Genomic DNA, 21392 nt, shown 5'->3' with positions numbered 1-21392 from the left:
CTTCATTGCAACCACAGTGGAACTGATCTTGAGAAAAGTTGCATGTATTTGCTGTAACTCTCTAGAACATGACCTCTAAGGGAAGAAAGTATGTTTTTAATTCAAAATCCAGTTTTTGCAATTAGATATTATTAAGGAATCATAGTTACCACATTTAGGATTGAAAATGGTATTATGGTTTAGTTTTTAAGAACGCTTTTCTTTTATAGATATATAGTAAAATACTTTTGACAATGAAACCTGGAATCTGCACCAAAATAATGCAAGGAGCATAACTGCAATGTTCTATATCTTGTTTTGGGTGATTCTGAAATGGATATGTACAATTGTTAAAACTCATCAAACTGAAAATAAGATTTTAACATTTAAGCACATGCAAATTGTATCTAAATTAAAAAAAAAACATCAAAACGTAACTAGAAAAGACAATCTAGAAGACGATAACAAAGCTTGTGGACTTATGCTATCAAAATCAAGACATGCATGCATACCTACAGTAATGAAAACAGTGTGTTTTGGTATAGGTATAGAAAAATGGACCAATGGAAAAGAATAGAACAAATATAAACAAACTCAAAAACATATAGTGACCTGATACAATGTTCATCCTGTAGTAAAATTAGGAAAGAATGATTTTTTCAGTAATGGCCATGGGTCAACTGGATACACATCTAAGAAAAAAAAAATCAGTCTTACCTTCTATACTTTACATTATATTAAACAATTCCAGATGGAAAATAAATGTAAATGTCAAAGGAAAAAAAAAAGAAATTTTCCAGAAGAAATCATAGGAGAGTATCTTTATGATCTTGGAGTAGGCAGACATTTTAACTTGGTAACAAACTCTACTGAAGAGAAAAAAAATGATAAACAGAGCTACATTAAGATCTTCTGTTTATCATCAAGAAAATGAATAGATAGCACACAGAGTAGGAGAATATATTTGCAATGTGCACATTTGTTAGAGGCTTACATAGACTATATATAAGAAATCATATAAATGGACAAAATAGAAAACTGTATAGAATACTTAGAAAATAATTTGAATGAACATTACAAAAGAGGATATCCAAATGGCCAAACAATGTATGAAAGGTTCTCTACCTCATTAGCCATAGAGAAATGCAAATTAAAATCTACTGCAATCATTACCCAGCCTCTAAATATTAAATCCAAAAGAGATAATACCCAGCTTCAGTGACAACTTGAAGTTATTGGACTTTGCATATACTGCTTGCTGGTGGGGGTATAAATAGTAAAACCAACTAGGAAGGTTGTTTGGTGATGTCTACTGATGCAGAATATATGCCTATTTTGTGACACGGCAATATCTTTCCTTGATGTGTATCTAGCAGATAAGTATACACATACAGTAAAACCTTGGTCTGTCACCATAATTCGTTCTGGAAACGTACTTGTAATCCAAAGCACTTGTATATCAAAGTGAATTTCCCCATAAGAAATAATGGAAACTCAGATGATTAATTCTACAACCCAAAATATGTATATAAAAATGATTACAATGCTGTGATATAATACAAAATAATAAAAAAAAATACAAAATACAAAGAAAAATAAATAAATCAACCTGCATTTACCTTTGAAAACCTTCATGGCTGGTGTGAGGGAGGGTTATTGTGTAGGACGAATTTCACTATCACTAATGGAATCACTGGTGTCTATTGGCTCAATGGAATCCTTTTCTTTTTTTTTTTTTTTTTTTTTTTTTTTTTTTTTTTTTTTTTTAAATTTTTTTTTTTTTTTCAACATTTTATTTTTGGGACAGAGAGAGACAGAGCATGAACGGGGGAGGGGCAGAGAGAGAGGGAGACACAGAATCGGAAACAGGCTCCAGGCTCCGAGCCATCAGCCCAGAGCCTGACGCGGGGCTCGAACTCACGGACCGCAAGATCGTGACCTGGCTGAAGTCGGACGCTTAACCGACTGCGCCACCCAGGCGCCCCAATGGAATCCTTTTCTTGCAGCTTTAACAAGGAACCTATCCAATGACACTTGTTTTTGCCTCCTTTTGAGGATTTTGCAGAAATATGACATTGCATTGTTTTTCGACAGATTCATTGCTTGCACTGATACAAACCTTACTCGTGTGGTGCTTTTCTACAAAATTTTGCAGTTTCCCACATTTTACACATCTCCATAATCTCATTTGAAGTGAGGTATTCTCCTGCCTTTTCCCCCTCCTCCTCTGCAGACAAGATGCAGATGTAGATGTCTTATAAAATCTTGCAATTTCAGCCATTCCCATACCATGTTTGTACTTTTTGATGTATTTTCTTCTTAACTTCCACCATAATCATCTCCTTCTTACAGCCTTTCTTTTCAACCTTTTTCTGCATGGGAGCCATTGTATATGCTTGTACGGATGTTGACTATAGTACAGTATTAATAAACTCTTGTCATATACTGTATTTAATGTAACTTGCAATAAGACAGCAGAGGAAAGGGTCTATATCTGCAGGCCACCTGACCCAGAATGAAGCAAAGCATTCCTAAACTTATTCTTATATGGAAAAGCAAAGGACCGTCCATAGGTGCCTTGAAGTGACAAAAGATACACTGGTGCCAGGTGTGAACACCTTCCAAAGTTCTGAAAAATCACTGATTTCTGCCAAACACTGCAGCCTGAGACCAAGCATCTGAGCATGGGAGACAATCACCCACAATCCAACAGTGAGAGAGGGAAAGAAGAGCCATTGGCTCAGTTGTGATCATGAAACATTTGGCATCATGTACTACTCATATTGAAATACATCACTCATTTATCAAGTTAAAATTTATTAGAAATGTTGGCTTGTCTTGTGGAACACTCGCAGAACAAGTTACTCGCAATCCAAGGTTTTACGGTATTCAACAGAACACGTATATGAGTTTTCATAAAAGCTTTATGCATAAAAGCTAGTAACTAGAAACAGCCCAAAGACTATTGATAGAAGAATGAATAAACATATTTTGTCCTATCTGTAAAAGCAAATATATCTTAGTAATGAGAATATACAAATTGCTGCCATACAGAACACCAAGGCTGAATATGAAACTTTTGATATCTAATGAAAGAACCAGACATAAAATGGAATATATTATATGATTCCAGTTATAGATAGCTCAAATCTGCGGATGACTTACCCAAGGCTCTTAGATAAGAAGAGGAGGAACAGTAAATTCAAAAGGATCATTGGGCATCTTGCCTGTGCATGTCCTTGGTCCAAGGGTGTTTGCAGTCAGCTTTGGATCCCATTTCTTGTCACCAAAAACTGTTAAAAAAATATTAAAGAAAACAATTTAGGTGATACAAACAAACTTTAACACTTTATGAAGTAGAGAGTCTCTCTTTGGAGAACTGCAAAATGGGTCAGAGGGCAGGAAGCTTTTATTAGATGAAGAACAAAGAAAAAGGAAGACACAGTAGAAAATATCTGATTGGCTGGGTCCTCATAGTCAGCCTTGTTTGGGGTACAAATGCCTAAAAGTGGCTTAGAGTTTGGGGACTGGCTGATTGGATATATGGTGTTTGTGTTCAAACTGAGCATTTACAAGGGCATGAAGTTTATCTAAGTTTTGGTTTGCTGACATTGCACCTGTGCAGGACTGGCTCCATCTTGGGACTAAAAATTTATTTCAAGAGCACCAAAGCTAGTTTTCAGTAGAGTTCCTGCAAACTCTGGTACCTTGAGCTTCTACTTTCAGGAATGCATAAGACATGGAGGGCATGCTTCTAGTCTGCCTTTGGTGCAGACCTGGATTGGAGACTCCACATAAAACAGAATCTTAACAGCTTAATGAAAATTAAACCCCCCACCACACAGAAAAAGACAAATTGAAAAACTTAAATCTTGACCTTGATAGTGGGTAGAGAAAAAAATAGCCTCTGTATTCACAATCAGAAGCTGGTCTTTACTTGGCATGCAGTCCAATGAAAATAATACAATTCAAAATTCTTTGAGTGATTAATATATTTTAACATATTACAAATGAAAAGGTAAGGATCTTATTACATTGATAAATAAAGGAAAATAGGCAATCAAATTCAACATTCATTCTGTATTAAATTTTTAGCAAAAGAAACAGAAAGTCTTTTCTTTAACTTAGTACATGTACAAAAATAATTAACAAATATCACACTTGATTGAAGAAAAACTGAAAGCATTCTTTCTAACATCAGGAACAATGCAAGGATGCCTGCCATCATTATACCTAATAAAACATAATAATGAGGTCCTTGTTGGTGCAGACAGGGGAAAAACAAAGTAGATATAGGAATAAAAAGGAGTTTTTATTATTTACATAAGATGTAATTCTCCACAGAGAAAACCTCCCCAAAATCTACTGCTAAACCAACAGAGTTAATGACAGAGTTTAGGATACAAAAATACAAAATAAAAAATAAAAAAACTGGGGCACCTGGCTGGCTCAGTCGTGAGAGCATGTGACTCTTGATCTTGAGGTTGTGAGTTTGAGCCCCACATTGGGTGTAGAGATTACTTAAAACTAAACTAAACTAAATTAAAATAAAATATAAAAATCAGTTCATTTCTAAAATCCAGCAGCAAATGACACATTTCTTAGTAAAATAAAATAAAAAGTGATCATTTACAAGGGTAACAAAAAATAGAAATAAATCTTTTTTTAAGGAATAAATTTAAAAAAAATTTTCTAATGTTTATATTTGAGAGAGAGAGAGAGAGAGAGAGAGAGAGTGGGGGATGGGCAGAGAGCGAGAGGGAGACACAGAATTCAAAGCAGGCTCCAGGGTCTGAGCTGTCAGCACAGAGCCCCTACACAGGGCTCAACTCACCAGCTATGAGATCATGATCTGAGCTGAAGTCAGATGCTTAACTGACTGAGCCACCCAGGCGTCCCAGGAATAAATTTTTTTTTAAGTTTATTTTGAGAGAGAGAGAGAGAGAGAGAGAGAAAGAGAGAGAAAGTATGAGGGGCAGAGAGAGAATCCCAAGCAGGCTCTGCACTTAGAGGGATGCGGGGTTCAGACTTATGAACTGTGAGATCATGACCTGAGCCCAAGTCAGACTCTCAACTGACTGAGCCACCCAGACGGGGGCCCCGGAATAAATCTTCTTCAATGTATAAAATTTATAGAAAGCAAAGTATGAAATTTTACTGTAAATCAGTAAGGCAAATCTGAAAAAAATGGTAGAAATACAACTATTTCAAGGATTGAGAGATTCAACACTGTTATGATATAAACTTAAACTGATAGACTATAATTCTAATAAAATTCTCAATGTGGTTTGTTTCACTCAATTTTACATTTAGCAATATGATTCAAATGTTTGTATGAAAGAGTCAAGTACCAAGAATATTAAAAGGCGTTCTAGAAGAGGAACAATGTTTAAAGACTGGGCCTTCTAGATATTAAAAGGTAGCTAAAAGATGCAGTAACTCATACAAGGAGGATTTAGTATGACAAACACATATACAAAGGGTACTGAGGAAAGAGCTTAGATCTAGACCCAGGGCACTGAAATAGACCCATGCAAATATTGCAACCTGATTTGAGATAGAACAAGAACAGCACAGTGGTTTTTGGAAACAATAGATTCTTAAATCAAAATGTGATAGTAGTACTAATAACAACAAAATAATAATAGCTGGTTTGGGATAAGGGGAATATAAAAAGCTACCACTTTCTTCCATTTTCTTTATTTATAAAAATAGAAAACAATAGCAAATATCATTAAAAATGAGTGAATGAAAGGTAAGGAAGTGGTGACTATAAACAACTTTTGAAGTTTGGCTATGAAGAGGGAATTTAGACACTAGTCTTAGAGAAACAACCAGAGGACATTATAATGCTGGTATGTAGAGCATATTTTTGGCTGATATGAATGATCTATTTAAGAATGAAACTTTGGGGTGCCTGGGTGGCTCAGTCGGTTGAGCGTCCGACTTCGGCTCAGGTCATGATCTCACAGCTTGTCAGTTCAAGCCCCATGTCAGGCTCTGTGCTGACAGCTCGGAGCCTGGAGCCTGCTTCGGATTCTGTGCCTCCCTCTCTCTCTACCCCAACCCACTTGCATTCCGTCTCTGTCTCTCTCAAAAATAAACATTAAAAAAACAAAACAAAAAAAGAATGAAACCTTCATGATGCAAGAGGGTAAGTCAGTCAATTATTTAAAAGTTTGTCAGTATAGGGAACTCCTAATCCTCTCAAATTTGATAAAATTAAAGCATAGTTAAAATGAAGATATTATGACTACAAGCTGGAATAGCACTAGGTTTTTTTCCAAGTCTCTAAAACATTTCAGAAAAAAAAAAAAAGGAAATTAGCTGAAAGAAAAAAAAAATGCAGGAATATTTCTGGTATAATTCTTTTCACAAGGAAAAATATAATGTAGTCATCAGTGTAAAATACATGGATATCATGAGACCAAAGGAGATAATTTGATACAACTTTATTTTCTTTAGTTTCTGTGAGGAAACTAAAACTTTTTTTCTTTTTTAAAGTTTATTTATTTTTGAAAGAGAGAGAGAGAGAGAAAGAGAGAATGAGCAAGCTGAGGAGGGGCAGAGACATAAGGAGAGAGAAGTCCAAGCAGGCTCCGTGCTGTGAGCATGGAGCCTGATGAGTGGCTCGAACATATAAATTGTGAGATTACGACCAGAGCTGAAATCAAGAGTTGGACACTTAACCAACTGAGTCAACCAGGCACCCCTTAAAAATATTTTTCCTTGGGGCGCCTGGGTGGCGCAGTCGGTTAAGCGTCTGACTTCAGCCAGGTCACGATCTCGTGGTCCGTGAGTTCGAGCCCCGTGTCAGGCTCTGGGCTGATGGCTCGGAGCCTGGAGCCTGTTTCCGATTCTGTGTCTCCCTCTCTCTCTGCCCCTCCCCCGTTCATGCTCTGTCTCTCTCTGTCCCAAAAATAAATAAAAAACGTTGAAAAAAAAAAATTTAAAAAAAAAAATATTTTTCCTTGATGGAAGTTAAAAAGTTATTCTTTCAAGTTTCTTATTTATAGAAAGGGGTATGGGTCTACTAAACTACTTTAGAACTTATAAATACATGAGGGCAGAAGTATGGATAAAGTTATAGTTACTATAGTTCTTCCTTGATGCAAAACTCTACATATCTATTTTGTTGTACTTTTAAGACAACCTCAAAATTATAATTCTAATTTATATTAATTTACAAATTATTTAATAGCAGTTAAAAAAAGAATCTTGGTAGATGTTACCACTATTCAACAAAATATGGTCCTTCTGTATTTCTGGGCATTGGAGAAAATTGCATTTCCCTATCCCCTTGAATTAAATACTGATCATGTGATTTGTTTTGGCCAATCTAATGTGAAGAGAGTGAGGCATCTTATGTTGGAAGTCAGTAATAGATTGTTCAGTTCAACTCCTCCTTGCTTCATTGTTTGTGAAAACATATGCTGATGTGAAGGTGCCATAATTTCAGGAGCAGCCTGGAATTCTGAGTAATTATAAGGGCAGATGCTCTGAGATGTTTTCTTACATCCTCAGTGATGTGTGAGCAAAAATAAATATTGAGTTAAGATAATGAAAATTTAGGATTGCTATTACCACAGCATACCTTAGACCTTGTTGAAAGACTTAAGAAGCTAAAGTAGAAAGTAGAGCAGGAGAATTAAACCCCAGGAGAATTAAAAGAAGCTGGGTAGAAAAGCCAAATCTTCTGGATGCCTGGGTGGCTCATTTGGTTAAGCAACTGACTTCAGCTCAGGTCATGATCTCATGGTTGGTGAGTTCAAGCCCTGTGGTGGGTTCTGTGCTTTCAGCTCAGAGTCTGGAGTCTGCTTCAGATTCTGTGTCTCCCTCTCTCTCTACCCTTCCTTCACTCATGTGCTCTCTCTCTCTCTCTCTCTCTCTCAAAAAAAGTAAACAACAACAACAAAAAAAAAAAAAAAAGAAAGAAAGAAAGAAAAAAGAAAAGCCAAATCTTCAAACTAGTCTTAGGAATGAAGTCTTAGGAAGTAAGGAGTTCTATGTGTAAGAAGCAATAGAAAATATTATGGCATGGTATATAGTTCAAACTATTTCTCCTAGAACTGTGTTTGAATGTTATTTAGTTATCTTTATTAATATATTTTTTGTTTATTAGTACCTTATTGAAATTTCATTTCATTTTTTTTCTACTTTAAAAGGCTTTATAGCTCTGAGACCAGAAGAGCTAAGTCTAGGATTTTGAGCTGTAATTTCAGAAAACAGAATAAGACTGAAATAAAGTTTCACTATGCGTATTTTTTAAAAAAAGAAAACTTCTAGCATTTTATTACTGTTCTATGGTGAGATTATCTTGTAAAGTTTACAGCGACTAAACATAGGTAATTAAACATTAAATAGTTGACTCTGATACTTCATATTTTAAGACAATGTAACACATCATTGATCTTGTACTTATGTCTTTGTCATTTTATTTTAGGCACTTGGGTCTATTTTATGAAAATACTCCTAAAAAAGTCTTAAGACTCACACTGAAAATATTCCCACCAAATAATTTCAGAAACCTATTCCTTATGGTTGGGAAGGCACACCTGCATATATTAATGAGAAAAGATTATTTGTCAGTGAATTCCAGGAATACTGTTTTAAAATTTTCATACTCTGCCTTTCCTGTTTCCCTTCTTACTGACTTTTAATATTAGAACAAACAACAATATTGGTTTTATTTCAAAGGCCAAATTACAGAAAACAATAAACTGGCTAAAAGTAAGACAGAACTATTATATAAAATCAAACAAGAAACTAAAACTCAAAAATTCAAATTACCACTTTGTCCTTACTTTGGCTTGCTTGTGGGAATTTATTGAAGAAGTCTTTTAAACTTCATCAAAAATCCCTCATGCCAGTTAATGATAGAATGGGGGAAGAAGAGGTTTTGCTATGTTTAAATTCCATTAGAGCATTGTGGGTTTTCACTTCCTAAGTGGATTATTTAACTTCCGAAGAAAATCCTTTGAGGTCTAAGCTTATTTGCTCTCAGGAAAAATATGGCTTCAGTCACTTAGGAAAAAAACAAAAAAAAAGACAACAGTAATCTTTAAAAATATATACTTAGAAATTATTTCCCTATCATGAATATGTAGCTGAAATTCATTTTTAAATTAAATTGTTAGTTGTAATGCATAAATTTAAATTTTCAATTAGAAATCAGCTAAACTGAGCATCAATCAGTTGCAATTTTTTTTCTTCATTTCACTTAAAGAAGGAAGCATTAAATAAGAACGAATAGCTCATAATGGTAATAAGGTAAAATAATAAAAAATATACTATGAGTTGCTTCAAACCTTATGATACAGTTATTATCCAAATTTTGGTGCTAGATTTTTATAAAATATGGATTCAATTCTAGAGCCTCAGGCAAGATAAAATTTGCATTTGCTTGGCCTATATAGGCCATTGATAAATACATTAGATAAATCCATGATTATATGAGATAAAATGCATAGAAGTATTTTTTATACATTTATACCAATCGTATCAATCATGTATATTCAAATATCGCAAAACCAATGCTTTTCTTAAGAACTACATCCTTATGGGGCACCTGGGAGGCTCAGTTGGACTTTGGCTCAGGTGTGGGTTCAAGCCCGGCATGGTGCTCTGTGCAGATTAGCTCAGAGCCTGGAGCCCGCTTGGGATTCTGTCTCCTGCTGTTTCTGCCCTTACCCCGCTCGTGCTCTCTGTCTCTCAAAAATAAATAAACATTAAAAAAAAAGAATGATATCCTTTCTAATAACTTGACACTGAAGCTTCTGTTTAGACAAAAAGGATTGACAGGTCACATTTGTCTCCTCATGAAAACTCACTAATGTAGGCATTCTAAATATATAAAACCCCATGAGGTCAAAAAGAACAAGAGAGCAAATCACTGCAGTGGAAAAGCCTGGCTCCTCACTTCGCCAATTTACAACACAATGCCTCCAGGGGGCATGGCTGACATGAAAAATGACTGTTTCCACAGCTCTTGGAAACTTTAGTCATTGAAGAAGCAGAGGTAAGATGGGGAGCTGAAAACAGGACTTGCTATAAAAGTTTGTATTTTGTATAAAAGTTTGTCACTTCCTTACAACCGATAGAGGTCCTCCGTATTGACAAACTGCAGGCGGCTCCGGTGGCCAGGCCCACGTCACCAATGCAAACCTGAGACGGCCGACATTTAGGGAAAAGCCTCACCCTCACGGTCAAAGAAACCTAACACACACCAATGACAATCCTCCAGCTCTGCTGCAGTTGAGTTCACCTTGGCTTAGAAAAGCGGGCTTCTCAGCCAATCACGCCCGCTCTCTGTGCCGCCTCTCCTCACGCTCTAGGAAACGCGCTTACCCAAAATCCCTCGGAAGGTGGCTAACCCTGGCCTTCGTCTCGCGAGGCACCGTGAGGCTCCCAGCTCACGGGTTGTTTTCCCTTGGAGGAAGGACATCAAACTCATTACAAAGTTATTTTGTTTCCATTTGAGAGTTTCGGTGGTGAGGGAGGATGCAGGCTGCTGAAGTCTCAGTACTGCTCCTAGACACAGGTGAAGGGACCCACAGGCTGTTTCCGTTGCTCTCCGGGGATCTGCGGTAAGCTTTTCTAGGTTCTAGCTCCGCTTATTTTGCGTTCTGAACGTTTGAAGTTTGTTTACCGTAATCCTTCTGGATAAAAAATTGGAGTGTGAGAGAATCCAGGTTTTCATGGTGAGACTTAGTAGGCCACAATATTTGGGTTTGTGGCCGATCTCATCAATAAGGTAAGCTCCTCAGGGAGGACCTGGCAGATCTCAGAAACAAGAAGTCTGGTTTTATTAGGGAGAATTGTTTCAACAAAGGGAAATAATTGGTACTCCTGAATTTTGGAAAGGAAAGTGACAGCCTTTAGGTAACTTCAAAGCCACAGAGTAAGTGCACAGTATGAACTGCTGTGAGGGGGTCTTTGGGGGGATATAAGGCAGGAAATCCAGACTGTTTTAATCAACAGCATATGAAAATCTAAGTAGGCATAAATTAGAGTATTAAAAGCTCACTGTAAAGAAGTCATCTCTTGAAAGGCATAACAGGCCTGTTGGTAATGCAAATGTCAGAAGCCAAAGCCACAAAATTGGTGGCCAGGTGTCAAGCATTTAAAAGTTATTAGAGGACTTGCCACCTAACTGTAAACTCCTGTGCTAGGATAAGTTGGTCATGGAATGGGTTAGGTTGATACTGGGTCACTAGCTAACCTCAAGAAAATTTCTGTGCTGATAGGTACACTGTAAAATACTATAAAATCCCCAACCCAGTGGGACATCCATCTTAGGTATGTGCCAAGAGACCCAAGGCTTAGCCAAAGAAATGGGATCCTCAAGTTTCAAAGAACTGAGCACACCACATTCTGGCACACCTGCTTCCTTTGGTAAGAACCGTGGTCTCAGAATTACAAGGCCTTTACAGGAAGCATTCCAATTAGATAAGATTTTTCATCTGAGGAGTGCACTTAAAAGTGAGAATACCCAAATCAGACACATGCAGTGAGAAACCTATTTTGATGGGCATGCATAAGTTTCCAAAAGACTTCAGGATTACAGAATAATAATTTCATTGAAAGATTCATAGCAAAAGAGTAATGAAAAGTTAAAGACACAAGAGATGCCTTAAAAAAAAAAAAAGACTATTTAGACTGATGTGACTGTTACTATTCCCTTCTGCCCTCCTTTGCCTGAGTACTCACAGTCTACTGTACCTCTATCTGAATTGCCTTTCCACTCTGAAGAGACTACAAGACCATAAATAAGTCATTGACCTTACAGACACTTCACTCCAAGGAGGGCCTTCATGTGGGCCTCTCTCAGTGTTGACGGGACTCTTGAGGGATTCTCCAGTAAACTGCTACCAGCTATTCCCTTAAACTGCAAAAGGGAAACTAAAAATTAATTGAAAACCTTGCTAAAGTCAGGTAGATACAAGAACTACACTCTCTACTTTAAATTGGGTGCAAGCTCTGGCTCTAAAGGTTTGCCTTCTGGAGAAATACAACACTTGGGAACTACCAGCATAGAAAAGGGCATGACCAGGCCTGAGGCCATAAACAGGATTTAGTAAAAAGTAGAAACCAAGTAGCCATTTCCCAGCCTCTCAGGGCATAAACACTGCAATCTGGTATGTGTCCTGCAGCAGGAAATAGGATGCCACTAAAGATAGACTCCTTGCAGATCTTCCCACTGTAAAGGCGTCCAGTCAACCAATTCTATATGGAGAGCTTCCTGTCAACCTCAAGTGTCTCAATATTAAATGTAATAGGACAGTAAAGGACTATCAGATGTTTAAGAAAAGCCACTAACATGAAAAGCGAGTGGCCAAAACCAACAAATTAGAAAATTGTTAAAAGGAAGCCACTGCACAAAGTAGAAGATTAAGTAAAACAAATTGCCATATAAAGAGTTGAGAAGATATTATATTATTATAGTAAGTGCTCAGCTCAGAGTAATGAGAGAAAAAGAAAGAGGACTTGGATAAAATAAAAACAATTAATGAATTGAAAGGTGAAATTGATAAAATTTTGCATCATGGGGGTGCCTGACTGACTCAGTCATATTACTATTGATACTGCGATTGTAAATTCAAGCCCCATGTTGAGTATAGAAATTACTTTAAACTTTTTTTTTTTTTTTTTTTTTGCATCATGTCTCCAGACTAGAAAATGAGTCCTGCAGAGGTAGGACACTCAAGGAACAGAGAAGCAAGACAGAGATTTGGTTCAATTTGGCCCTTTCTTAGGAGAACTGGCAGCTAGTATTTTGCAATGTATATAAAAATTGAACTGATAATAGTGATAATTATTAATTATTTAAGTATAATTGATATAAGTTTCAATTTTACAACATGTTTGTATATTTGTGAAATGATCACCACAATAAGTCAAATTAATATTTGTCACATTACATAGCTACAAAAAATTGCTTTTTCTTGTGATGAGGACTTTTAATGTCTTTCAGCAACTTCCACATATGCAATACAGGATTATTTACTATAGTCACCATGCTGTACATAACATACCCATGACTTTTTAATTTTATAAATAGAACTTTGTACTTTTTTGCCTCCTTTACCTATTTTGTCCCCTACCCTCCCTCATCCTCCATGTCTGGCAACCACCCATCTGTTCTGTGTATCTACAAACTTGGTTTTATTGTTTTTTAATTCCACATATAAGTGAGGTCATATAGCATTTGTCTTTTCTCTGACTTATGTTACTTAGCATAACATCCTCAAGGGCCATCCATGTTGTAAACAGCAAGATTTTGTTCTTCTTTATGGCCGAATAGCATTACACTGAGTGGTGTGCGTGTGCACATGCATGTATGTGTATATATGCGTATCACATCTTCTTGAGCCATTCGTTCACATAAAGACACTTTGGTTGCTTCCATGTCTTTATTATTGTAAATCATGCTGCGCTGAACTTGGGTGTGCATATACATATATATATATATACATATACACACATATATATGTGTGTATATGTATATATATATATGTTGATAAATAGCAGTGGAATTGCTGGATCATATGGTGGTTCTATTTTTAATTTTTTTAAAGGTTTATTTTATTTTATTTTTTTATGTGAGAGTGTGCGTGCGTGCATAAGCAGGTGAGGAGCAGAGAGAGAGATACACACACAGAATCTGAAGCAGGCTCCAGGCTTGAGCTGTCCACACATAGCCGTGCACAATGCTCGAACCCATGAACCAGGAGATCATGACCTGAGCCGAAGTCGGATGCTTAACTGAGTGAGCCACTCAGGTGCTCCAGTATATATTTTAAATCTAGAAAAAAAAGGTAGTGTACGTAGTGGTTTAAATTTCACTAGTGGTCATTTTATACTTACACTCATTGCTAAATGTAATGTACTAATTCAGTTTTTTATTAGGAGTTTTAAGAGTGAGTAAGGATTTAGTGATGTCTTAAAGTTGAGATTGCATTTTACCATAAATAATTGAAAATTAAATTATATTTACTTATAGAAATAGGAGTTTATTTTTCTTATAAAACAAATCTGGAAGTATGTCATAGCTGGTGCTAGTTTAGAGAAGTCCAAGGGGGCCAATGTCACTAATATTATCTTGGTCTTTCCCTATGGTCTTAAGATGACTTCTCAAGTTGTAGTTATAAAAGATTTGTGGTCAAGGAAGGAGTCATCTAAAGGCTTAGCAGGAATGAGATCTTGTGTGGAAGTAGCTAGCATTAACCTAAGTGAAATGAGCAATTTTCCCTCTTGTTATCTTCTTACATCATCTACCTAATTTGAGATGTATACACACACACATATACATATGTACATATCAGTTTATTAGATTTGTTTTCTCAGGAATTTTGTGGCTTTCTATCTTCACTTTCAGAAGTTATCTTTCAGATTTAATGTTTACAATAAGTTTTATAAAATTATGTATAAAAATTACTTAGAGAAAACTTATTTAAGTGCTCATGTGATGATTTTTAGTTGTGTTTTTGAAATACCACTTGTGAATTGTATTTTGTATATTCCATGGTGTTTATATTCCCATGCTGCTGTCTTCTCAAATTTTGGGGTCTCTACCTTATTACCTTGATAGCCTAGGAAAAATTCTCAGTATTAGAAAACAAAAATGATCTTCCACCACTAAATATTGTTGTGAAATCCTTGGCCACTCTTGATTTTTGTTTGGTTAGTTTTTCTGTCTGAATACTTCTAGATTATTTGATTAAAAAAATTCTACCTATCTATTTTAAGGGTGGTGACCTATTTTTACTTTGAGAAATATCAATGAGCTATTACCATTTATAAGTTTTAGTTCTTTTTAAAAGCACTGTTTTTTAAAAATCTGTTTTAATTTGGTTTTTGTTTCTGCTCTGTTAGTTCTGGTTACTTCTAGATGTTGCATCACCATTTCAGGATTTCTAACAACTTCTCAGCTATTGTTTTTATCTTGTTTCTTTACTTCATATGCTATGAGTGGTTCTCAACTTTTCTTTTAGTTTTCTGATTTTATTTTTTGTAGCATTCAGTTCTTTATGAATCTGAATTTGAATTTAATACGGCTTTGTGTTAATTACCTTCCAATGTCTTTTTTCTTGCACGTGATTTTTACATGCATTCTAATCACTTTGTTCATTTCAGCTTGTTAATTTATCTCATTTTTCATCATTATCTCTTCTTTGACAAATTCTCAGAATTCTAAAAATTTAGTAATTTTAGTAGACTTGTTGGGTTGTATTGAACTGTGATCCTCCTTTACTTCATGTTCTAGAATCTTATCATGTGCAAATCTGTGTAACTAGACCAGTAGTCCACAGTGTGGTTTGGTGTGGAGGCTGCTAACAGGTATAGATGATAGTAGCAAAGCTAGTAATTAATTCCCTCTGACCTCCACCACCATTCAGGAAATGAAATGTGTGTGTAAGAAATGCTTTCAGGTTTCTATTGGGGAAGAGGAGATATTAGAAGAGATATGTGAGTTTTATTTATATTAGGAAATAAGAATAAGGATTAGTATTAAATTGTGTTTATAATGTCCCTGGAGATTCTGTCATAAATCCAGTACCTTTATTCTGTTTTGATTTGTTTAAGGGATGATACCATTAATGATAAACAGGTATCCATTAAGTTTATTTTTATGTATTATTCCACATACATTTTTATAATGAGAATGTCTATCTTGTGTTAGCTGAGTCAGGTTCTAGATTATTTCTCTTTTTGTTATTATGCTTAGAGGTATAGTCCCAACTGCAAATTTAAGAATATTGACAGATATTTGCTTTTACTTCTGTAGTTTCAGGTTTTGCATCCTGTATCTATATTTACTCATCCATAAAGTGATAAGGTGGTCAGGCTTAACCTTTTTTCCTATTTAAACAACTCATAATTGCCATGGTCCTTTATGTTAGTGTGTTATACCTCATAATTTATATGTATTTTATATTAATATTGTTACTAATACTAAATGATTCCTTGAAAAATGTTTGAACTCAAGACAAAGTTGAGGAAAGGGCATTGTGTATTATTTTTTGCCAAATTATTCTACTTATATGATACAGTTCTAAGGTCACAGTGCTTAAAATAAACTCTGCTAGATTAAATATAACTTTTAATTGTAGTGCCGTTCATACAATATCTCTAATCAGAAGCCTTTTTCAGGTTTATACAAAGGTGCTCTGAACATGCAGTTTTAACCTCTACTGATTCAAGGACTCCGTCATCATCCCATTTTCCAGGGTGAGGTGATTTCTAATTACTGCACATCCTGGTGTTTAATTTCATGTGATAAGCTTGTAACTAATAAGTAAATATGCCTGCTTGTTTCTGAGAATTAAATAATTTGGATAGAATTAAAAAAAAGATTTAAGAAATGAAAAAGGTGAATTTCAGAAAGCCAAGCATACTTTAAATGAGGTTTACTCTAATTTTCCTGCTTGCAAAAAAAAAAAACAAAACCAGACTCCTCTTTTGCCCTTTCATAACTGATATAAAATAGATTTAAATGGAAAAAAATACAACCATTTGTTGTTGGTTTATAATAGTGTTATTAAAAAATCACGGAAAATGGGCCAATTAATTTTTCCAAAATATATTATAATGGGGCAAATATGTGCTATGTTATCTAATGTTTTTTATTTTATTTTTTGATAGTAGTGAGGCATTTAAGATCTTCAAATAAGTGTTCAGAGTCAAACTGAAGCATAGCTTTTACTATACCTCTTTCAGAAAATATTTTTTTTCAAAATCATTCCTTCTGTGTATATTTTTAAAGATATATATCCTACCTAAAGATAAGATCTGCTGATTAATGAACTTTAAATTTATGATGAATGGTGTAACTTCAGATTATCAGTACTATAACATTAACAAAATACCTCTGTGTGTTATTTGTGAAGTAGAGGTGTGCTATTACTGTTGAAGGAGTCGGGCGAATTGCAGTCTGTTAAGAAATGCACATTATATTCAAGTATGGCTTGGTATTCCCTTGCTGTTCACTCTTTTGAGTGCAAAAAGTGGTTTTTGCTAACTCCATTTTGCTGCTCATGGAAAGCTGAAAAATCAATAGCTTCAGGTTGATGAAACCTAAATCCATTTGATTCCTTTCCACCAGTGCCATTATGCAGACAGTCAAGTGTGATGTATTTAGTTCATGCAGTACTTATTACTCTCAAGCACAGCTTCTCATCAGGGAAAAATTAGACCAGATGAGAAGTAATCAAGAAATTCTGGAGAGGTTGCAAAGATCTTCTTTTTAACTGCTTCCTTTTTTTTCCTCTCTGTCTTTGACTCTCATAGTCTGCAAAAAAGAAAAGTTAAGATCTCCACCACAAAGCTCCAGAAAGTTCTGTAGAAATGTTTTGTGTCACCTTTAAATCAGTATTTGTCCTTAGTAACAGTCACAATAAAGAACACTAGCTGGATAAATGCCAAATTAAGAAAAATTCCCCCTTACTAGAACTATTAGAGTCATCACTTTGGCAGAGTTGAACAAATAAAAAACTGCTAGAACTGATTTCGACATTTCCATTTTTTCTTAATAGGCTATTTAATAGGTAGACAGCTAAAAGTAGTTGTATAATCTGGAGGCTCAGAGCATGGTCTTTGGCAATCCCTTTCTGTTAATTACTAGCTTGATTAATCTTGAACACATTGTCCTCTCTGATCATCAATTTTATCATTTATGTAAGGGAATTATAATAATATCAGCCTCAGAATTTTGGAAAGAGAATAAAATGGGTAATCAATATAAAGCATTTAACACCATAAACATTCAATATGAATTATTTGTTAATATTAATCCCTTACATGGCAATGATTGGATATGAATATGCAGCAACTCTTTTTCTACTTTAGCAATGTTTTAGATATCTGACTTGAAAGTTACAGATATTTGACAAAATCTCCCATATTACATTGCTGTAATGTATATATTACAATGAATAATGAAATGATCATCTGGTCCAACCTCCTGCTTTAGTAGTTAGAATGCTAAAATGACAGTTTACGTGATTTGCCTGAGCGCAAAACATCTGTGCTTGGTGAAGATGCAAGACTAGAACTTGGATGTCCTTGCTTTCAGAAGTGCCTTTTTTTTTTTTTTAATGACTGTTTATTTTGAGAGAAGGAGAGGGCAAGTAGGGGAGGGACAGAGACAGGGAAAGAGAATCCCCAGCAGGCACTGCACTGTTAAGCACAGAGCCCAACATGAACCCGTGAACTGTGAGATCATGACCTGAGGCAAAATCAAGAGTATGACAGTTAACCCACTGAGCCACCCAGGCGCTTGTCAGAAGTGTCTTTTTCTTTTATACTCACATCTGTGAATTTATCTAGACTTGCTTTTCAGACATGGGTAGACAAGTTAAGCTCCAAATTACAGAAACTACAATTTAAGGTAAAAACTTGGTCACAGAGATGTGCATAAAGATCACCCTTACTAGAAGTGATACTAGTGGCTGACTACTTGGAATGAATTAGCAGCTGGCAAAAATCTGTGAACAATGGAATGAGAGCCATTGTGGTGGGCAAAGACACCTGGAAAGCTTTGAAACTGTCCCAGTGCTATCAGACAAAATAGTAAAATAAAGCAGTAATCTATCTCAGGAAGAAATTCATCTACCTTCTTAGACTTAAAAGAAGTGGGAGTTGTGGTCTCTCTCATTTCTATGTTTATTTCAACTATGTTGGTTTTGCAGAAACCAAATGGATTGTAACAAATGGTAGTGGATTATCATAATTTTAACCAGTTGTTAGCCCCAGTCACATTTGTAGCCCTGTAAGAGGTATTTTTACCTAAATGTATCAAGACAGCCTTGGACACTGAGTATACTGCTATTAACATGATAAATGCATTCTTTCTACTCTCCTCAGTTGAGAGGACCTAAAGCTGTTTGCATTTTGTGAAAAGAACACAGGAACATATTATTTTGACTTAAGGATAGGTTAATGTTACTTTCTTTTCTCTGCTCAAAAATAATCTGCAGTACCTTGATTATTCTGATATTTTGCAGAACATCACACTGGCTCACTGTTTTAATTATATCATGAAAATTGAATCTAGTGAGCAGGAAATGGTGTTATATTTAATATGTCATGCTAAGACATATGGATGTCTGTTTATGGAAAATAAACTCTACAAAAATTCAGAGACATGACATATTAGTGAAAAATTTTAGGTTATTTGGCTAGAGTGGTTGGTACATAATGGGGGCAAGGTGGAATGTGTCCAGCATTCAGGGGATATGCTGGATTGTCTCTTGGTACTTCCATGCTTTTATAGTGACCATAGCTCTAACAAGAAGAGGGACTCTTTAAGGAGGAATCAACCCACCATGAAAGCAATCTAGAACAGCTCAATTGCTGATTCAGGCTAAGAAAAATCTAGAATGTATGGCGTAAGAGGACAACGATGAATATAAAACAGTGACAAATACAGTTTGTTCCCATAACTTTATATAAAAACAAGCCACTAATTTGAAAACTCAGTGACAAAAAAGACTTAAATGGTGCATGTGGTGGACAATATCAGAGGCCTGGGTTGCCTATCTTTTTTTGTCTCGCATAATTGTAAATAAGACTTTGGACAGTTCCTATGAGTTTTGATACACCTGGTGCCAATTGTAACTTGTCTGTTTCAATGCTTCTGCAGAGCTGATGACATAAATGGATTTATTCCAACATTCTGAATAGTAATCTGAAAACAAAAGCAATTAGTGCCCTTCAAAACAACCCTTAAAGACGCTGGTGATAGGAGCAGATGCAGATGCTCCCTGTGATTAACTCCTAGAAAACTGCTTGCTTCTAAGTTCTTGTTTCAGGCTCTGTTCCATGGGTTTCCCAGACTAAGATATCCTCTAAGAGTAAATCTAACTGCATGATTATAAGAGGTACATATTTTTGTAAAGCAATTATATCACAAGTTCACCTGATGAATAAAAATAGTTCTTACAATTATGAGAGCCACAATTTTCATGATTTTCTTTTTATTTAATTTTTTTTTTTGTGTGTGTTTATTTTTTGAGAGACATAGAGAGAGCACAAGTTGGGGAGGGGAAGAGAGAGAAGGAGACACAGAATCTGAAGCAGGCTCCAGGCTCCGAGCTGTCAGCACAGAGCCTGACACGGGGCTCGAACTCACAAACCATGAGATCATGACCTGAGTCGAAGTCGGGCACTTAACCTACCGAGAAACCCAGGCGCTCCTTCATGGTTTTTTAAAACAACTATTTTCTATAATCAATTATATGGAGAGATTATATATAATTATATATTATATGTACAATATATAATGTTTACTTCCTATTTATTGATCTCCACTATATATTTTATTTTTATTTTTGTCTGTTTTTAAAGTTTATTTTGAGAGAGAGAAAGAGAGAGAGAAGAGGGAGAGAGAGAGAGAACAAGAGAATCCTAAGCAGGCTCCCTGTTATCAGTGCAGAGCCCAATGTAGGGCTCCATCCTTGCCTTGGCTCATAACCTGAGCCTAAACCAAGAGTCAGATGCTCAATCAACTGAGCCACCTAGGCAGTTGTACCACTGCACATTTTAAATAAAGTTTTTTTCTTCCTTTGAGGTGGTTCCATCCAAATCAGTACCACTTTTGCTTTATTTTTTTTTTTTCTACCTTCACTTTCAATACTCCCCTATCTTTGAAATTTAAAGAACTGTATTACATCATAAATGAATTAGGGAAAAACAGAAAGGCCCAGAACTTAGAAATGTAGTTCTGGAATCATGGGGGAATTAGATTAGGGAATCCAAATGCTTTACTGTTTGAATAATATATTTGTAATGATATTAAATTTAGTAGGATTAGACACATAAGAGAATTGTTAAATTCATGCACAGACTGACTTTAGTTACCTTTTATAGTGCATTATTACTGGAAGCACTCATATTATATTGTGAATCTCTGTGGCATGTATTCATTAGAGTCTTTTATTATGTTTTCAAAAGCTAGAAATGCAATTTATATAAATTTGCTTTCCATACTTCTTAGGGAATTTGATTGAATATGAAAAATTCTACTGAGTTTCTGTATTTGTACTAGTAATTTGGATATATACCTGTACAACACACTTGTTAAAATGTCTAACACTTTCAGATAATTCACTAAAAATATATATAAGGCTACCAATTCCTGCCAGCTTCACAGGGTCTAGAAATATTATTTCTAAATATACACACATATATAGGCACACAAACACACATAACTCTTTTGATTTTCTGCTACACTTTTGCATTTGGCTTAGAAAAGACACAGATAATTAAAAAAGGCTGGGAAGACAAGTTTCTCATATGATTCTCTAACAAGTCATTTGCTTAACAGTGTTTATTATATACCCACTATTAGTCCTCAGAGGCTTTCTGTGTGGTAGGTTTTATTTTATTTATTTAATTTTTTTAACAGGTGAAGA

General features: G+C 35.3%; 1 protein-coding gene and 1 long non-coding RNA gene across 6 annotated transcripts in view; one reads left to right on the top strand and one right to left on the bottom strand.

Annotated features, from left to right (window-relative positions):
* LOC131507164 (bifunctional heparan sulfate N-deacetylase/N-sulfotransferase 4) overlaps positions 1-21392 on the bottom strand; it is a 428637-nt gene that overhangs the window by 381256 nt on the left and 25989 nt on the right. For 4 of the 5 annotated variants that reach the window (XM_058721527.1, XM_058721526.1, XM_058721529.1 and 1 more), the window contains exons 1-2: positions 10244-10372; positions 3145-3272 (exon numbers count right to left, since the gene is read on the bottom strand). The gene's annotated coding sequence lies outside the window, so the exon portion shown is untranslated. Of the gene's footprint in view, positions 1-3144; positions 3273-10243; positions 10373-21392 lie in introns of those variants that run through there. The other variant, XM_058721528.1, reaches the window with a different exon arrangement.
* The window catches only part of LOC131507165 (uncharacterized), a 73034-nt gene continuing 62108 nt past the window's right edge, over positions 10467-21392 (top strand). Inside the window, exons 1-2 of the long non-coding RNA XR_009259378.1 lie at positions 10467-10565; positions 16132-16209. This is a non-coding gene — a long non-coding RNA (uncharacterized LOC131507165). The remainder of the gene's footprint in view (positions 10566-16131; positions 16210-21392) is intronic.

The sequence above is a fragment of the Neofelis nebulosa genome, chromosome 3, assembly GCF_028018385.1.
Source record: "Neofelis nebulosa isolate mNeoNeb1 chromosome 3, mNeoNeb1.pri, whole genome shotgun sequence".
Taxonomy (NCBI): domain Eukaryota; kingdom Metazoa; phylum Chordata; class Mammalia; order Carnivora; family Felidae; genus Neofelis; species Neofelis nebulosa.
Note: the sequence above shows the minus strand (reverse complement) of the source record. Positions and strands in the feature narration are given on the sequence as shown.